This window comes from Ictidomys tridecemlineatus, chromosome 11 (assembly GCF_052094955.1).
Source record: "Ictidomys tridecemlineatus isolate mIctTri1 chromosome 11, mIctTri1.hap1, whole genome shotgun sequence".
NCBI lineage: Eukaryota > Metazoa > Chordata > Mammalia > Rodentia > Sciuridae > Ictidomys > Ictidomys tridecemlineatus.
The window spans coordinates 100543342-100561812 of NC_135487.1; the positions used below are offsets into that span (position 1 = coordinate 100543342).

Here is an 18471-nt window from a genome sequence, read left to right on the forward strand (position 1 = left end):
ACAAACAGAAAAATATGCCCTTCCCTGTGATAACTGGGGGAAGACACATCATGTTTAAGAATCACTCCATCATACCATAGAGATTATTGCAAAATGGCAAAGAGGGAAAATTGTAACTTTTTAAACTGAGATTTCAGAATTGGCCAATAATTTTTTTTCATGAGTTTTATTTTCTATTCTTTTAAAACTTTTGAGTCTTTTTAAAAAAATATTTTTTAGTTGTTGATGGACCTTTATTTTATTCATTTATTTATATGTGGTGCTGAGAATCAAACCCAGTGCCTCACACATGCAATGCTCTACCACTGAGTCACAATGACAGACCTATAATCTTTTAAAATTTGTTCTAATTAGTTATACATGACAGTATTGTATGCAAATAGAGCACAAATTCTCCTTCCTCTGGTTGAACATGGTACAGAGTCACATCAATAGTGTAGTCACACATGTATGTAGGGTATTAAAGTCCCTCTCATTCCACTATCCTTCACCCCGCCCCCCCACACCCTTTCCCTCCCTCCCCTCTGCCCAATCCAAAATTCCTTTCCCCCCCCCCGGCCCCGCCCCCTGCCTTTATGGATCAGCATCCACTTATCAGAGAAAAGATTCAGCCTTTGGTTTTCTGGGTTTGGCTTAGTTTATTTTCTATTCTTAACACTTGTTCTAGGGCCTGGTGTAGAAATGGGAAACAAAGCTGACAAAACGAATCTATTTATACAAATTTTGCTTTAAAAAATAAAATAGCTACCGAAAGACCATTACTCAGTTTTACCTAACCTGTCCATGACTGATGTTGGCCTTCAACGTATGGCTACAGCAACATAAATAAATCTCTTACATTTATACACACCTACTCACACCCTAGGAACACCCTGAAGACACAAAGGAGGCTTCAGTACAACTGGGGCCTGGCCCACACCACTAAGAAACAAGTAGAGGCTTCCATATGCAAGACTGTGCATAGGCTTGGTGTGGACATCAGTCTCATATTCCCCTGAGGGAAGTTAGGTTAACAAAATGGCACAGCATACTTAATGGGAGGGCAGGGGGCAGTAAAATTTGGAGAACATGTTAATAAAGGAAACAGACTGTGCTAGGGTATGAATGAGAGGGCCTCTTAGCAAGTCACCACATTCCTTCCTCACATGGACTCAGAGATCAGACCTGATGGTGTAGGGCAAAGTCCAACCTGGCTTGGCCTAGAGGAGCTACCTGGTCAGGTGTGAATCTGTGAAGTTTCTAGAACTGCCAAGGAGCTCCACATTGGGACCACATGACCCATGTGTAGGAGGCAACCATTTCCCCCAAGCTGATCATCTGAGGAGAGCTGCTGAGGTGAGAACTCTGCTGTGGCAGGTGCTGTGCCACTGAGGCTGCTTAGAAGCAGTGTCACAAGGTTCACTATGCAATCTTAGGTGCACTTTGCCTAGAGCTGGGCCTGGTGCTATTTGACTACTGGTGTTCCATCACTGCCAGAAAGTCATTCTGCCTTTCTGTCTACGCAAGTAGGAGACATCTCTGATCACCTCTTCGAACCTGTACTAGCTTTGAAGGAACTGTCTAGCAGATAGTTGTTCAGATGTGGGGAGGGGGGTAGGCCTAGGCTTCCTCATGCTTTAGGGTCCTGTGGTGGCTTTGCTTCTTGTGTGGCTCCTTGAAGGCAAGGGTCTCAAGGCTGGAGCACATAGCAGGTCCCTTAAGAATGTCACCTGCAAGAAAACATGAAAGAATACTGTTCAGATGGAACTGTTACACACTGCTGATGATGCCCAGAGGCTAGTTAAGGGCAAAGCATGCAAAAAGGCAGGAACATGGTGGGACTTGGGAGGTGGTTAAGAGGATGAGACAAGGAGTTGCACGGGGTTAGGAGGAGATTCCAGGTCCCAGCTTAGAGGATCAGCCTCCCTGTGCACCCAAATCCCTCTTGCCCCAACCACAGCCCTACTGCATGCCGTATAGTCAGATCCTTTTTTAGCCAGTTCATGCTACAATTTATGTGGTCTGACAGGAAATAAAGGCCTTTGTCATCTTCCAGGAAAAAAGGATGGAACATGAAACACGCACATGTAGAAACAGCCTGTGGTATTTTAAGAACATGCTGTGGAAAGTTCCCCTGTTAAAAGTGTGAACAAGACCTCCATCTCAGTCCTTGTAGAAACTTTATCTCCCCCATCCATTACAGGACTGGGAATTTCAGAGATACTGTGTCTGAGACACAGGGCTGCTCTGATGACAGTGTTCACTTTTCAAAATGTCTCTACGGATCTGATGATGATAAAGGGTCTCCTTGGAATTAGGAATTAGCATAGATTGATCCGAAAACATACCAGTAACATTAATGTGGGATGGAAACTGAGGAGAGGATCTAGAGGCTAGCCCACCCAGGGCAAGACAATTTCTTAGGGGATCTACCTTTTCCTAAGACTGGCACAGAGATAACTTAAAAGGTGTGTTAGGATTCAAGGACCATGACCAAAAGAAGCTACAGGATCATAGTGACATCCTTTGATCTTTTGACCAAGAAGCCCCGAGGAGAGGAGAATCTTCAAACTTCAAACTTCAGAATTATTGGTAGTGGACATTTACGGATTACCAAGGTGTCCATGTCTGTGCTTCTCCATTTCTTTTTCTTCTCTTTGAATTATTATCTTAGGGGATGGGGTGTGAGGATGAAGTAAGGTAATCAGAGCTTTAATGAAATCAGCCACCAGGGTCCAGGGGTCTCCCTCCTGGATCCTGCACTAAGGTCCAGCACATTCTAACAACCCATGTAGCTCCTGATGCTCAGAAAGCCCTGGAACTGAGAATACAGAACTCATGGGAAGAAGAGCAGGGGTTATACCAGAAGACAACACTGGCCTCTTACCACTTTCCCAGGCAGCCCAGGGCCTTGGAAGGTTGGTAAAGCTACTTGACAGAACATGGTCAGGAGGGAGGCTGGCTCCTCTAGGGTGTGCTGCAGGGCACGGGTGCTGCTTCTTAGCTCATGGAGACATTTGTTGGCTGGTGCCTGTGGAAAGGCGGGAGGTAGCCATGGACATCACTGAAGCTGAGACATCTCAGGGCTCAGGACATTGTAGGCCTGCACAGGACTCAAGCTTCCTTTGTCAATGAGACACGAAACATGGGCTGCTTGAACCTGTAAAACCCTGGTTCATCCCTTAGAAGTCTCAGAACTAAAATGCTGCTCCTTTTACATGTACAGCTTCTTCCACCTGGACACCCCATTATAAGGCTGTTAAAGCTCCATTCCATGTCATGTCCATAGAACCTTTATCTTCCTCACATGCAATAAAAGACCCTTCTACACTCAAGGCACAAGAGGTAACTTCTCACATTGGGATTGTGGCCCCTCAGTTGGTTTATCAATAGGGGTCTGTCTTGCCCTGAAGTGGGGGTTCCCTGGGTGCAAGGTTATGTCTACACATCTATGGGTCTCCATGGCTCAGACAGCACAGCCACTGGCCCTTGTTATCTCTCCACAGAGAAGCACTTTGAGAAGCACAGCAGACTGCTTCCCTCCAATTGCGCCATGGGGAAAAGGAAATATTGTGGTGGCCAGGTTCTTACTCTTTCCATACCCAAGGCCTTTATGGATGCAAATCCCTCAGTACCTATCCATCTGATTGATTTTAATCTGTCCACATGGGTCAGCATGACTGTTAACAGATAATAAACCACTACAGGGTGCTGATTTCAACATCATATGGACATCAACATTTAACAAATGCTTTACTGAAGATGGTGGCAATGCTGCAGACTTCTCTGTGGCTCTGAGGGAGAATATCTGGTTGGCCTTCTGTACAACAGAGTAGAACTTAGAATGAATCAGGAGATAGGGAAGCAAGCAATCAGGAGATAGGCTAGAATGAGTGGAAGATACTTTCTCTGTCATTGGGAGGTGCAGGCCACAAAAAGAAATAGTGGAGAAAGAAGTAGAATTAAGGACAAAGGGCACAAAGAAAGGGTGAACCATGGAGCTACAGCTGGGACTACCTCTGAGCTCTGAGATTCAAAGCTCAGGAAGTTGCATGTGGGCCTCAGGAGAGACAGGATCTTTTGCACCAGCTGTTTTCCCTCCTCAATCTTCTCTGAGAGCAGTATAGTCATCAATGCAGCCTATGATAGGGAGGCCATGCTTGTTGGTGAAGGAGCCATCTGTGGTATCACATTCCAGCTTGGGAGAGTTCTTCATTCCTGGAGGATCATCTGAATCCAGCTCTAAAAAAGAAAACCACGATAATAGAGGATCTGCTGTTACTCATGATAATATCCTCAGTTCCCATCAATGCAGAGATGTAAAAAAGCTCAGGATCAAGAAAGGCAGTCTTCAAAGATGCAGGGTGGGTCAAGTCCATAGAGACCTTTTGGTTTCTTTATTTTTATAATCTTTCTTACATCATTACATAATGATAAACTTGCCAGAAGACAAATTTTGTTTTCATCGACAAGTGTATATTCAGGACAATATTATAAACATGAAGAGTTTTCTGGATAGAAAAGGCACATCAAGCAAATAAGAATGTGGACAGGGCAATGGCCCAAACAGAGCAATAGGACAACTGTGGCAAGAAGAAGAAGAAGAAGAAAGGCAGCCACAGAAGATTCAAGGAACAGGACTGAAGGCTTTGTGGCACATAGAAAATTTTCTGAATTCACATGACACACTTACAGAGGACTGACAGTTATTTGCATTAATAATTTCCCTTCATTGTATCCAAGCCCTTTAGTTGTCATATTTATACCACTTGTCCTGGTGACAATGACAGTATCTGAGCCAGGAGAAAAAAGAAGAGCTGTGGAGGACCAGAGTTAGAAAATTCATACCAACGTCCCAAACTACAGAGAAAACAACTGAAACTAGGGAGTAAAAACAACCAGTGTTCAGGATACCACAAATCATGCACAGTTTAGCCTTCACCATGAAAGTTCGAAGGCACCAGGACTTCCCTCTCATGTCATTAGCATAGATATCCCACATGAAAAAGGAAAAGTCAACAGATTGCTATGTTTCTATTATTTAGAACAAAAAAGTTCTGATAGATGGGTATTCCAAATGAATGTAAATTCCAGTTTAAAAACTTTTGAGAACCAATTTTGTAAACCAACTTTGAGTATAATTTTCCAGGTGCTCTCTAGTACAATGCCATGTAGTGAAACTTAAGTATGCACAAAAATCAAATACATATATAAGTTATACTCATATATGCATATATGTGATAAGTGTATGTGTTAAAATATTGATCAACGGCTGGGTGCAGTTCATTGGTAGAATACTTGCTTACCACACAGAAGGACTTGTGTTCAATTCCCCTGTATTAAAAAAGTTGATGAAAATATGAAACATCACAAAAAAGGAGTTCCTGGTAAGAGGGGAGTGGGTCAGAGCCAGGTTCCAAGTCAGGCCTCTGGGGGTTGGGAACAAGAGGAAGAGCAGGGACTGAGTCATGGTGTCACACCTTAGCTGGTGCATGGGAAAACAGTGATGGGGAAGTCTTGTTAGAGGGAAGTGAAGATGTGACTCAATACCACACCCACCATGGCAGCTCCAAATGGGGAAGGCAACAACCTAATGTGTGCCTAGCAGTTCCTTCCAGCTGGGTACTGTGCTTAGCATTTCACAGATGTTTCTCACTTAAAGGCCACAATAAAAAGTCCATGAAATTGTTCACTTTCATTTGACAATTGAGGTCATTATCAGCACAACCAGAGAAAATAAGGATTAACATGACCCAAGAACATCTGGCATGAGAATGTCAAGGCTCAGACTTAGAGAAACCTGAGCAGAAGTGATTGAGGTTATGGCCATGGAGGCGATTGGAGAGGGTGAATTAATTGGTGCCCCAAAAGGCAAAACAGAAGACACAGAGTGGAATGATGTGTCAAGAGGCTGGGGAGTGGGGCCTCTGTTAATGCTCAAATTAAAACTAGGGAAGCAAGATAGAAACTGGATATAGAAGAGAGCCAGAGAAATCTGGTAAACATGTTTATCTGAAGAGGTAGGCAAGAGACTGGGGCACAAGTGGATGTTTACCACGTGGAATAATTGTGCTAGCCACCAGCACTTTCCCACAGCCCTGGTTTCCTTAGGGACAGGAGCATTTTGCCACATACTCAGTTCCCCCTAGGGGAAGGAAAGGGAAGCCAGTGTGGCAAGGTCTGTGATACTGAGACCAACTAGTGGGGTGGAAGGAAGACCATCTAAAAAGTAAAGCACCTGATTTGGTCTTTAAGCCCTGTAAACCCCAGCTTGTCTGTTAATGTTCCCCTTTGCCAGTTGGATCATGTAAGTATAATAAAACCTGTCCTACTATAAGTGACATTGGAAACACAGGCTCCAGGACAGTATGTGTCTCCCACCTATAGCCAAACTTCCACAGAATTTTTGGTTTTGCCTTTTTAGATTTTACAATAATTTTCTTACATATATTCCTTTTTAAAATTAGAGCTTTATAGTCATATATAGTAGTGCGCTCATTTGGACAAAATCATACATGCACGCAATTTGATTTCAGTTCATGATTTGCCCCTTTCCTCCCTCTTTTACCCCCTGTCCTCCCTAAAGTCTCTCAATCCCCTTCATTTAATCTAGTAGACTTCGTTTTTGCTCCACAGGGTGGAGTCCTCTGTGGTATCTTTATATGTGCACATGACAACTTTTTAAGAATTCATTCTGGGGCTGGGGTTTTGGCTCAGTAGTAGAACACTTGTCTCGCACGCATGAGTCCCTGGGTTCGATCAGCAGCACCAGGTAAAAATAAAGATACTGTGTCCATCTACAACTAAAAAAAATTTTTAAAAGAATTCATTCTGCATTGCCTCCCCTTACCCATCCCTGCACTCTGCCTCTTGATCTTCTCCATTGCTGCTCTTTCCTTTATCTGTATGATATTCTATCCTGCCCTCCCCATTTCGTCTGTTTACTCTAGTTTCTGCATGAGAGTAACATTCAAACTTTGAGTTTTTGTACTTGGCTTATTGCATGTAGCATGACATTCTCATTTCTATCCATTTACCTGCAAATGCCATGATTTCATTCTCTTTATGGTTTTGTAGAACCCCAGTATGTGTGTGTGTGTGTGTGTGTGTGTGTGTGTGTTTGTATGCGCGCATCTGTGTGTGTACACATGCACACACGTCATATGTATGATATATATGTCAGAATTTTTAAATTAATTTATTTATTGAGGGGAATCTGGGTTGATTCCATAATTTAGCAATTTTGAATTATGCTTCAATACACATTGAGGTAGCTGTCTCTGTAATATGCTGATTTTAGATGTTTCAGAAAAATACCAAGGAGTGGGCAGATGCTCATAGGATGCCTACATCTCTAGTTTTTTGATGCATCTCCATAGTGTCTTCTGGAGTTGTACTAGTCTGCAGTCCCACGAACAATGTACAAGTGCACCTTTTCCCCCACCACCTTTCCCACATTTTGTTTTGTGTGTATTCTTGATCATTGCCATGGTGGAGTGAGATGAAATTTTAGCGTTGTTTTCATTTGTGTTTCTCTGATTGCTAGTGAGGTTGAAGCTTTTCTCATATATTTGGCAATTTGTGTTTCTGTTGTTATTTTTTTATTGCCCATTGATTGATTGGGTTATTTGAGATATTTTTGTTTCAAGTGTTTTGAGTTATTTATATATTCTGGGTATTAATCTCTGAACAGATGAGTTCTCGCAAAGATTTTTTCACATTCTTATTTCTTTCCTTTGCTGGGAAGAAGTTTTGAAGTTTGATAGCATCCTACTTATCAATTCATAATTTTGAGTATCCTGTTAAGGAAGCTGGTGCCAGCAATTATATGATAGAATGTCGGCCCTATGTTCTTTTCTAGCAGTTATAAGGTTTCTGGTCTAATTCCTAAGTCTTTGATCCATTTTGACTTGAGTTTTGTGCACTGTGAAAAATAGGATTTTAGTGTTATTTTTTATTTTTAAAGTTTTTTTAGTTGTAGATGAATATAATATTTTTTAACTCTTATGTGGTGCTGAGGATCGAACCCAGTGCCTCACACATGCGAGGCAAGCACTCTGTCGCTGAGCCACAATCCCAGCCCTTAGTGTTATTTTTCTACATATAGTTATTCAGTTGTTCCAGCACCATTTATTAAAAAGGCTCTTTTCTCCAATGTATATTTTTGGCACCTTTGTTAAGTATCAGAGGACTCTAAGTATGTGGATTTGTCTCTGTCTTCTATTCTGTCCAATTGGTCTATGGGTCTATACCTTTGGTGCCAATATCATGCTGTTTTTGTTACTACAGCTCTGCAACACTACTAGTATTCTGTGTTTAATAATGGTACCAATAAAACAAAACAAAACAAAACAAAAACTATTTCAGGAATTGAATAGTAGGAGTCAACACATCCCCACTTGAAGTGGTGGGAATTACAATGTGTGTGTGTGTAGCTATTTTTCTTTGATACCTTTATTTTATTTATTTATTTTTATGTGGTGCTGAGGACTGAATCCAGGGCCTCACACATGCTAGACAAGCGCTCCACCACAGAGCTACAACCCCAGCCCTAGGAATACAGTATTTTTAATGAAAATTCCTTTAAAAATATTATTATTTTTACATGACTGTAGAGTATATTTTTACATATTATAGAAACACAGAATAAGTATAACTTATTGAAAATAGGATTCCCCCATTATTGTAGTTGTACATGACGAGGAGCTACATTCTACTGTATTTCCTATTACCATGCTCCCTCCCTTCTCTTCATTCCCCTTTGTCTAGTCCAATGAACCTCTAATCTTCCATTCCCTTATTGCGAGTTAGCATCCACATTCTGCCTTTGGCTTTTTGGGACTGGCTTATTTCACTTAGCATGATAATCTCCAGTTCCATCCATTTACTAGCAAATGATATAATTTCATTCTTCTTTATGGCTGAGTAGTATTCAATTATATATGTGTGCCATCTTCTTTGTCCATTCATCTGATGTAGGGCACCTAGGTTGGTTCCTTAGCTTGACTTTGTGAATTGTGCTATTAAATATTGAAGTGGCTGTGTCACTGTAATATGCTGATTTTAAGTCCTCTGTATATAAAGTGAGGAGCAGGATAATGGGGTCAAATGGTGGTCCCATTCCAAGTTTTGTGAGGATTATCAATACCGCTTTCCAGAGTGGTTTCACCAATCTGCAGTTCTACCAGCCATGCATTAAGTGAACCTCTTTACCACATCCATTATTGTTGCTTTTATTTTTAATATTTACCATTCTGAGTGGGGTGAGATGGAGTCAGTGTAGTTTTGATTTACATTTCTCTAATTGCTAGAGATTTTAAACAGTGCAGCCTGTGGATCAACCAAGTTCAGAAGGCTTTTCTGATCTAAATCTGTGTTTCTGTGTTCTCCCCTCCCTTTGTGGGGAATCTTTGCTGCTTTTTTGGTACCCATGTGGCAGGTGGGTTGGCTTCTATGTATTCTTTTTCTTTGTTTTGTACTCAAATTTCTGATCCCCTAATCCAACTGAATGTTCAATATTATATTTTTGAAATTCCTCTTTCATCAACCTCACTGAGTAGCTGTACTCTTGCTGCTGAGTTCATGAGCAAGGCCCAACATAAAATGCAGCTTTCCACTATCTCACCATCTTCTTGTCTTGCAATACAGCTTTTTATCCAGGATGATTGCTCATCAATTTTGACACTTTTCAGGTTGATGCCATTCCATTTGTGAATTTTTGATTTTATTACTTGCACTGTAGGAATGTACTTAAGGAATTCAGTTCCTGAACCTAGATGTTAGAGTGTTCTTCTAGTAGATGCAGGGCTTCTGGTCTACTTAAAAGGTCTTTGATTTGCTTTGAGTTCAGTTTTAAGAGATAGGGGTTAAATTTCACTTGACTACATATGGATTTCCAGTTTTTCCAGCACCATTTGTTGAAGAGGCTATCCTTAGGACACTATAGTGATACAGTCATATCAATGTTTTTAGCAGCACAATTCACAATAGCTAAGCTGTGAAGTCAACCTAATAATATATATATATATATATATATATATATATCATTTGCCAGTAAATGGATGGATCTGGAGAGCACCATGTAAGTGAAATAAGTCAATCCCCCCAAAAACAAAGATCAAATGTTTTCTCTGATATTTGGAAGCTAACCTACACTAAGGCGGAGGGAAGAGGGGAATAATTAGACAAAGGGGGATGACAAAGAGGAGTGATAAGGAAAGGAAATGAATGGTAAGAAAAGGAATGAACCTGTCATAACTTTCCTATTTATATATAGGAATACAACACAGAAAATCTCACCACTGTGTACATGTACAAGCCTGGGGTAATAATTAGAATAAGATATAGTCCATGATTGTATAATGATATCAAAATGGGCTCTAATCTCATGTATAACTAAAAAGACCCAATAAAATAAAAACAATTTAAAAAATGGACACTTTTCGTTTGCATGTCCAAGGTAATAATCCAAGTTTGAGTTAGACTCCCCCCCACAAAAAAAAAAAAAAAACTCTAAGAGAAGGATCCATGTGCTAGTAACTCAGGAAGGCCACATTCCCAGCAGAAAGAGGCAGTGATGTCCAGGAAGTCAGGTACAGAAGGAAATGAGTCTACAAGTATGGAATTTAAGAGAAGGTGGCACGTGTCTGAAAGATGCTCTTCACAGGGTTAGGACCCTAATCTGACTGGGCTTCCCTGTCACAGTTATGAGGAATATCAGGAGAGCAGGTGTGAGAACAGAGCAGAGTTCAGAATGTAAACAGGAAATGTAGATGGAAAGGCAGGTCAGGGATACAAGGTCGTGGGAAACACAGATAAGACCAAACAGAGGCTCCATCTGCCTTTGGAGACAAGCACAGGTGAAGAGAAATCACTGCAGAAGTAGGAGCTACAATCTTATATAGAGTTAAAAGGAGTCAAGTGCATTCCAGAGCCAACATACCTGAAGCTTGAAGGCCAGGGGATCTGCATGCTATTTTCCACTTGATAAACCAAAGTTTTCTTCCAGTTATCTTCTGTTTGCAGAAATCTGTGGCAACACTGAGACATGCTCTTGAAAACCATCTGTGTTGTCAGATGATCCTTTAAGAGCATCATCCTCTATCTTGACATGATATTTCATTGAAATGGAAGCATCTAAATTCAGCTCTGACAATAAAACCACAGAAAACAAGATCCTTTATCATCTATGATCTTACTGTGACATACTCTTCCACCAAGAGGGTCACCAAATCAAGAAAGCAGCTTTGGACAAGGAAGTCCATGAGTTGATATGCAGCTTATAATGACTCTGATATTTTCTTTTCCCTTTCTTTTCCTTTTATGCTTCTTCTACATTCAATAACGGTGAATTTTCCAGGAGGCAAAGGTGCTCAAAATGCTAAAAAATGTGCAAGTAATAGGATTGGTAAAATCCAATAGCACCCAGATATATAAGCCAAAACTAGGAAATCACACTGGAGGTAAATTGTGCTTTTGGAAAGGAAGAGGTAATAAAAATCAAGCAAATCAATGTAGAAACCACCACATTATTAAAGAAAGGAAAACTCCTCCTAAGGAATAAACATTTGCATAATAATAATATACTCCATATATACCTATTATATACAATATAACCAACATATATAAACAATGCTTAATATACACATGGGGGGGTCTCTATATTTATCTGATGGAAAACTGCTTCTTTGGGCTCTTGACTCCACCTGTGCATGGGAAACTTGCATCTATGATATGTGTGGGCTCACATGTCCACTCAAAGGCCATTGGGCCTTCTCTGTGGAAGCTGAAAGGAGAGGAGCGTTCAGTAACAACCCCAGTTCTCCCTTTGCTAAACACTCCTGGAAAACCCATTTCTTATGTGTCTGCCTATTGACCCATCTAGTGGCCAAGGTACAGTGACAGAGACCATGTGTCCAATGCACATGTGATCATTTGTACATGTGCTTAGGTATTCTTAGATGAGCAGTGCCCAGACAAGAGTCCCTAAAATGAAGTCATCCAATTGAAAAACAGGGCTTTGAAGTAACAATGAGTTCACCTTAGTTACTTTTTCTGGAGAGAACATTCTACAGAGATACCAGGGCATGGGAGAAAATGAAGGATTTGTTAATCTTTATCTACAGGCAGAAAAGATCATGGAAAAAATGGCAGACATGATTTTTTTTAGGGGGTGGAGGGGTAATGAGGATTGAACTCAGGGACACTCAACCACTTAGCCACATCCCCATCCCTATTCTGTATTTCATTTAGAGTCAGGGTCTCAATGAGTTGCTTAGTGCCTGGCTGTTGCTGAGGTTGGCTTTGAACTTGTGATCTTCCTGTCTCAGCCTCCTGATCTTCTGACATTCAAGGCCTGAGCTACCATGCTCAGCACAGTAGACATACGTTAAGGGTAGAATCAGTCTGTGAAGTGCTCATGCTGCTCTCCCTTGTAACTGCAACCTACATGCAAATATATGGCTGGCACAGTAAAGGGCTCAATGAAAGAAATCTGACCAGACCATAGGAAAAGAGCAAAGCTTAGATCCACCTGATCTCTATACCTACTCTGAAACAAAATGGGTCTCCTGGTTCTGCATGCATGTGTCTTAGCCTAGACAGTGGAGTTGAGTGCAGAGAATTTGGGCTTTACCAGAAAGAGAAACTGAATTCATCTAAGTAGTACTCACTGGCTCCATCCACAGCAGAGCTGACTTTAGGCTCATCTGATGGGAAGACAGAGCTTCTGAAAAGTTCTTGTGTCAGATGAATCAAGATGACCAGAGGGTAGAAAATATTTTTCGTCCAGCAGGAGCTCATTCTCTTTCTCCTCATGTAGTTCACTGTTGAGACTACTGAGACAGGGAAGAATGACAGATAAAATCAAGGCAGTTTAGAAACTATAGCCTCCCAGCTGGTCCTGACTCAAAGCTGAAGGGTGGAGTCCCCAAACAGGCACTTCCCATCAAAAATGATCCAGGAAACCATTTTCATCACATGAACATAGTGTAGGTGCCATGATATGAAAGAAAGAGGGAGAGCCACCAGTGTCCAGTGTACTGGCCAGATAACAAGCTCACGAGGAAGGAGGCTTGACTCCACCTATAAAGTACAGAAGGAGCACATAATAAGAAACATAGGTGTAGATGAACCTTGTGCATGACTGATATTGACACACATAGTTGGCAGGCGAATACACCCTGCTACATGATACAGGGCCAGAGAACTTGTGCCTTCTAGAATTTTTTCTATCCATTTTTTGACATAACACTCATTTCTGCTTTTCTTGCTATGGCATACCTGTCCGTGACCTCAGACCATTAGTATAGAAAGAAAGTATGTCTCTAATCCTGATTTTACAACTTATAATGTTAACAACTGATTTCCTTAAAAGCAAGAAATGCCCCAAGCTGACTGCACAGTTCCTCTTAGTCAGACTCACTGTACCAGCACCAGGAAGATAAAAGTTAACCTTGCTAAAGGCTCCATCATACTGGGCTGAGTCAACATCATCACTGCCAACAGCAGTCTTTCTTTACATTTGGTCATGAAATGTGTCTACTTTTGACCTCGTGATCTATCCTTTTGGATCATCCTTAACCCCTTATTTTACCCTTTTTACTACCCTCAGATTATTTGTTGTTACCTGGAATTCAGTGAATCTTGATCTTTTTCATCGTTATTTTCATAGTTTTCTGCAAACAATTAAAAGACATCCAGGAGTCATTAAATAGTGCTATTCCACCCATTTCAACTAGAGCCCATGTGGGTTCTTCAGTCACCTTGGCTAGACAGCAATAAGAATCTGCAGAAATCTTGGAAGCTACTGCAATGTAGGTCAGGAATGAGCAGAAAACGAAGTCTTGGAACATGGAGTGGCCTAAGTGGTGAAGACAGAATGACTCTAGACCTGTTTGGGTCTGCCACCTACAGCCCAGATGAAGTTTAGTTGTTGCAATCTTTCTCATCAGTTTTCACAATTTTCCTTTGTATGTCCAAGATAAGGATCCAGGATTGACTTAGTCCTGTTTGCCAAGGAGGGTCCAAGAAGGAGCCATGTGCCAGTGACTTATGAAGGCATGTTCCCAGAAGAAAGAGACAGTGGAGTCAAGGAAGCTGGGAAGAGAAGGCAAAAAAGCCTAGACAGCATGCGATTCCAGGGAAGGAGGCATGTGGCTGAAAAGATGCTCTTCATGGGATTAAGACCCCCATTGAGCTGGGCTTTCCTGTGGCAGTTACAGGTAATATCAGGACAGCAGATATGGGAACAGAGCAGAGTTCAGAATGCAAACAGGCAATGGAGATGGAAGGGCCTGTCAGGGTAGGAGACCATGAAAAAGAGAGGTAAGACCAGACAGTCTCCATCTGCTGTTGGAAAGAACCAATGGTGAAGACAAATCACAGCAGAAGGAGCTACATCCTTACAAAGACAGCTAACATAGGTAAGTGCATCCCGGAGCCACAGAAGCCAACCACTCTACCAAGAGCTTGAAGGCCAGGGAATCTGCATGCCATTCTCCAATTGCTGAAGAGTTGTTTTCTTTTCAGTGTCAGGACACTCATTGTTTTGACAGCTCAGCCTCCAAGGGCATCACTCACTAGCTTGGGTGGGTTCTTCAACTTAATGCAAGTATCCAACTCCAGCTCTGAAAATAAAACAGGAACTATTATCCTGTGACACACCTATTGACCCAAAAGGGTCACCATATCAAGAAAGCAGCTTTGCACAAGAAAGTGCAAGATGTGCAGCTTATATATGATTTCATTTTGTTGATATCTGAGATATCCCATGATGATCAAATTGACAGGAGGCAAGCATGCTTCCAATTTATGAAAATATTCAAGAAATATGGAAGTTACTGACACCCATAGCTCCCAGATATATATGGCAATAATACCATTAGGGATATAGGCAGTGCTTTGAGTAGGGAAGAGATTATAAAAGTTAGGCAAAATCAAAGTAGAAGGAAAACTATATGAAAGTAAAGAACTGGGGAAGATCATCCCTGGAAAATTTTAAATCTTACATATGACTGACTTATTTTATATACAGGCATTATAGATACATCTGATGAACACATAATTAGGAATGCATACGTGAGGGATATTTGATATTCTGGCCAGGAGAAGTTAGAAATAATTTAGAAACAGGAAAAAAAATGTCCGAAAAGCAGATGTCCTGTTAGACACCAGAACACAATCACACAACTGAGGCTGAAGGCTGAGTCTTAATTAGGATTGTGGGAGCATCCAAGACAGTCCAGCAGGAAGAAAAGATGGTGAACCTTCTCAAGTTATCACATGTGCTTCACGAACTACCCACCAGTGACGCTCACTGAGCCCATTCCAGGGCGTGCGCCACATGAGGGACAGGTGTTTCTTCTCCTGCATGACCCTCAGAGGTTTGTGCAACGGTGCCCACATCTGTCAGATTAGTGTGGTACCTGACATGAGAACCATGTCAGGTACCACAGGTTCCAGAAACTGATAATGAGGGAGACAGAGAATAAAGATGAGCACAACCCAGATTAAGGGGACAAGAGGGACTGAAACCTCAGTCTTCACATTTGAGCAGATCCTTATGAGAAGGACACTGATATGGCTATCGAGATAGATAAAGAGAAAGGATGGACTCAGTGTGTAATCATCAAGGAGACCAATTTGTGCACTTTTCTGTGTGAAGGTGTCACTTTATTTCAAACATTGGAGGAAAGGAGAAAAGTGAGCTGGATATGTCAGGACACAGACTTGTGGGCCCAGGATTTATACTATTACTGAAAATTGTTCTATATCAAAGGAAAATGTCTTTGTGAGATCATATTTAGCAAATCAACAGAAGTTATCTAAGGATTTGAGATTACATAGTCAAATTTTCATTAAAAATTTTTTAATTTTGTTGAATTGGCACCATGGAAATTATTTTAACTAATGAAACCACCAAAGAGATGTAAACACCTAAGATATCTCTGTGGCCAAGACCATCCCAGGAACTGAGAGTATATCTAACCCTAAACCCCAGGCTCTGGCTCACCTCACCATGTCAGAAAATCTCAGCTTTCTGTCTGAACCTGAGACAACACAGAGAGGCCCATCACCTCTGCCACCCACAACATTCTGACAACCAACACGTGGATTAGAGCTTATGAATTCCCCTTCCTTGCCTACTTGGGAAGAGCATCCACTGTTTTCCAGAATCAATGTTGGTTACACAGCTATTGATAGCAGAGGATAGGCTCCACCATCACCACAGTTGAACTGGTGACCCAACACTGTCCCCTTACAACTACTCATTTGTAGATTTACATCCAGGTATGATCTGAGGCTTGCATCTCTGACATGTTGCGGCTCACATTTCTACTCAAAGGCCCTTGGAGACAGGCTTTCTCAGTGATACCTGAAAGGGGAAGAGGGTTCAGTAACTATCCCAGTTCTCTATTTGTTTAGTACCTGCGGAATGCCCATTTCTCATGTCCCTGCCAATTGGGAAAACAATCTAGTGGGACTCAGGCATGTAACAGAGATCATGAGTGTGATGGATATTTTACCTTTGGTTTCTGTGCCTGGGATGCTAAGAAGGCCAGAATCAATGAATGGGATGGCAAATTGCAAAGCTTCTTCACAGTAAAAAACAAACAAACCAAAAAAACAATCAATAATGTGAAGAGATGGCCTACAGAATGGGAAAAAAATTTTACCACTTGCACAACAGACAACAGCATTCAATCCATCTCGAGGATATATTAAGACCTAAAAAATGAAACTGGAAATCAATGACAAAATAAAAAGTAAAAATTTCTCCTTCACCTGGAGACTAAACAATATGCTACTAAATGAACAATGGGTCACAGAAAACACCAAGGAGGAGATTAAAAAATTCTTAGAGTAAATCAGAACATAGACACAACATATTGAAATCTCTGGGACACTACGAAAGCAATGCTAAGAGGAAAATTCAATGCATGGAGTTCATTCCTCAAAAGAAGAAAAAGTCTACAAATAAATGACCTCACACTACATCTCAAAGCCCTAGAAAAAGAAGAATAAATCCACAGCAAAAGCAGTAGATGACAAGAAATAATTAAAACTAGAGCTGAAATTATTGAAATTGAAACAAAAGAAACAATTGAAAATATTGACAGAACAAAAAGTTGGTTCTTTGAAAAAATGAATAAAATTGATAGACCCTTAGCCATGCTAACGAAGACAAGGAGAGAGAGAATTCAAATTACCAGCATATGTGATAAAAAAGGTAATATCACAACATACACTACAGAAATACAGAGGATAATTAGAAATTATTTTGAAAACTTATACTCCTTTTAAAATAGAAAACATTAAAGGCATAGACAAATTTCTTAATGCATACGATTTGCCCAGATTCAATCAGGAAGATATACACAATTTAAACACACCAATATCAAGTAATGAAATAGAAGACACCATCAGAAATTTAACAACCAAGAAAAGCCCAGGACCAGATGAATACACAGGCGAGTTCTACAAGATCAATATATTATAATTTGTTTCAGGAAATTGAAAAAGAGGCAGCACTTCCAAACTCATTCTATGAGGCCAATATCACCCTGATTCCAAAACCAGGCAAAGACACATCAAGGAAAGAAAACTTCAGACCAATATCTCTAATGAACATAGATGCAAAAATTCTCAATAAAATTCTGGCAAATTGAATACATAAACATATAAAAAAGATTGTGCACCATGACCAAGTGGGATTCATCTCAGGGATGCAAGCAGGTTCAACATATGGAAATCAATAAATGTAATTCATCCTATCAATAGACCTAAAGATAAAAATCATATGATCATCTTGATAGACGCAGAAAAAGCATTTGAAGAAATACAGCACCCCTTTATGTTCAAAACACTAGAAAAACTAGGGATAACAGGAACATATCTCAATATTATAAAGGCTATCTACGCTAAGTCTCAGGACGACATCATTCTAAATGGAGAAAAATTGAAGGCATTCCCTCTAAAAACTGGAACAAGCCAGGGATGCCCTCTTTTACCACTTCTATTCAACATAGTTCTTGAAACACTGGCCACAGCAATTAGACTAAAGAAATATATATAGGAAAAGAAGAACTTAAATTAGCACTATTTTCTGATGATATGACTCTATACCTAGAAGACCCAAAAAGCTCCACCAGAAAACTTCTAGAACTAGTAAATGAATTCAGCAAAGTAGCAGCATGTAAAATCAACACCCAGAAATCAAAGGCATTTCTGTATATCAGTGACAAATCCTCCAAGAAGGAAATGAGGAAAAAAAAACTATCCCATTTAAAATAACCTCAAAAAAATAAGATACTTGGGAATCATCTTAATGATAGAGGTGAAAGAACTCTACATTGAAAACTACAGAACCCTAAAGAGAGAAATCAAAGATCTTAGAAGATGTAAAGAACTACCTTGTTCTTGAGTAGGCAGAATTAATATAATCAAAATGATCATACTACCAAAAGCACTATACAGATTTATTGCAATTCT

At 40.5% G+C, this 18471-nt stretch overlaps 1 long non-coding RNA gene across 4 annotated transcripts; it reads right to left on the reverse strand.

The window, feature by feature from the left end:
- Positions 1-613: 613 nt before the first annotated feature.
- Positions 614-18373, reverse strand: LOC110597259 (uncharacterized). 4 transcript variants are annotated; one of them, XR_013427998.1, is made up of 5 exons: positions 14442-18373; positions 12651-13655; positions 10922-11127; positions 2867-4221; positions 614-1709 (listed from the first exon to the last, which is right to left on the reverse strand). It is a non-coding gene; the product is annotated as an uncharacterized LOC110597259 (long non-coding RNA). The 4 variants fall into 4 exon arrangements; XR_013428000.1 differs by lacking the exon at positions 14442-18373 and having other exon boundaries at positions 12651-12812; positions 13607-14431; XR_013427999.1 differs by lacking the exon at positions 14442-18373 and having other exon boundaries at positions 12651-12815; positions 13607-14431.
- Positions 18374-18471: the final 98 nt, after the last annotated feature.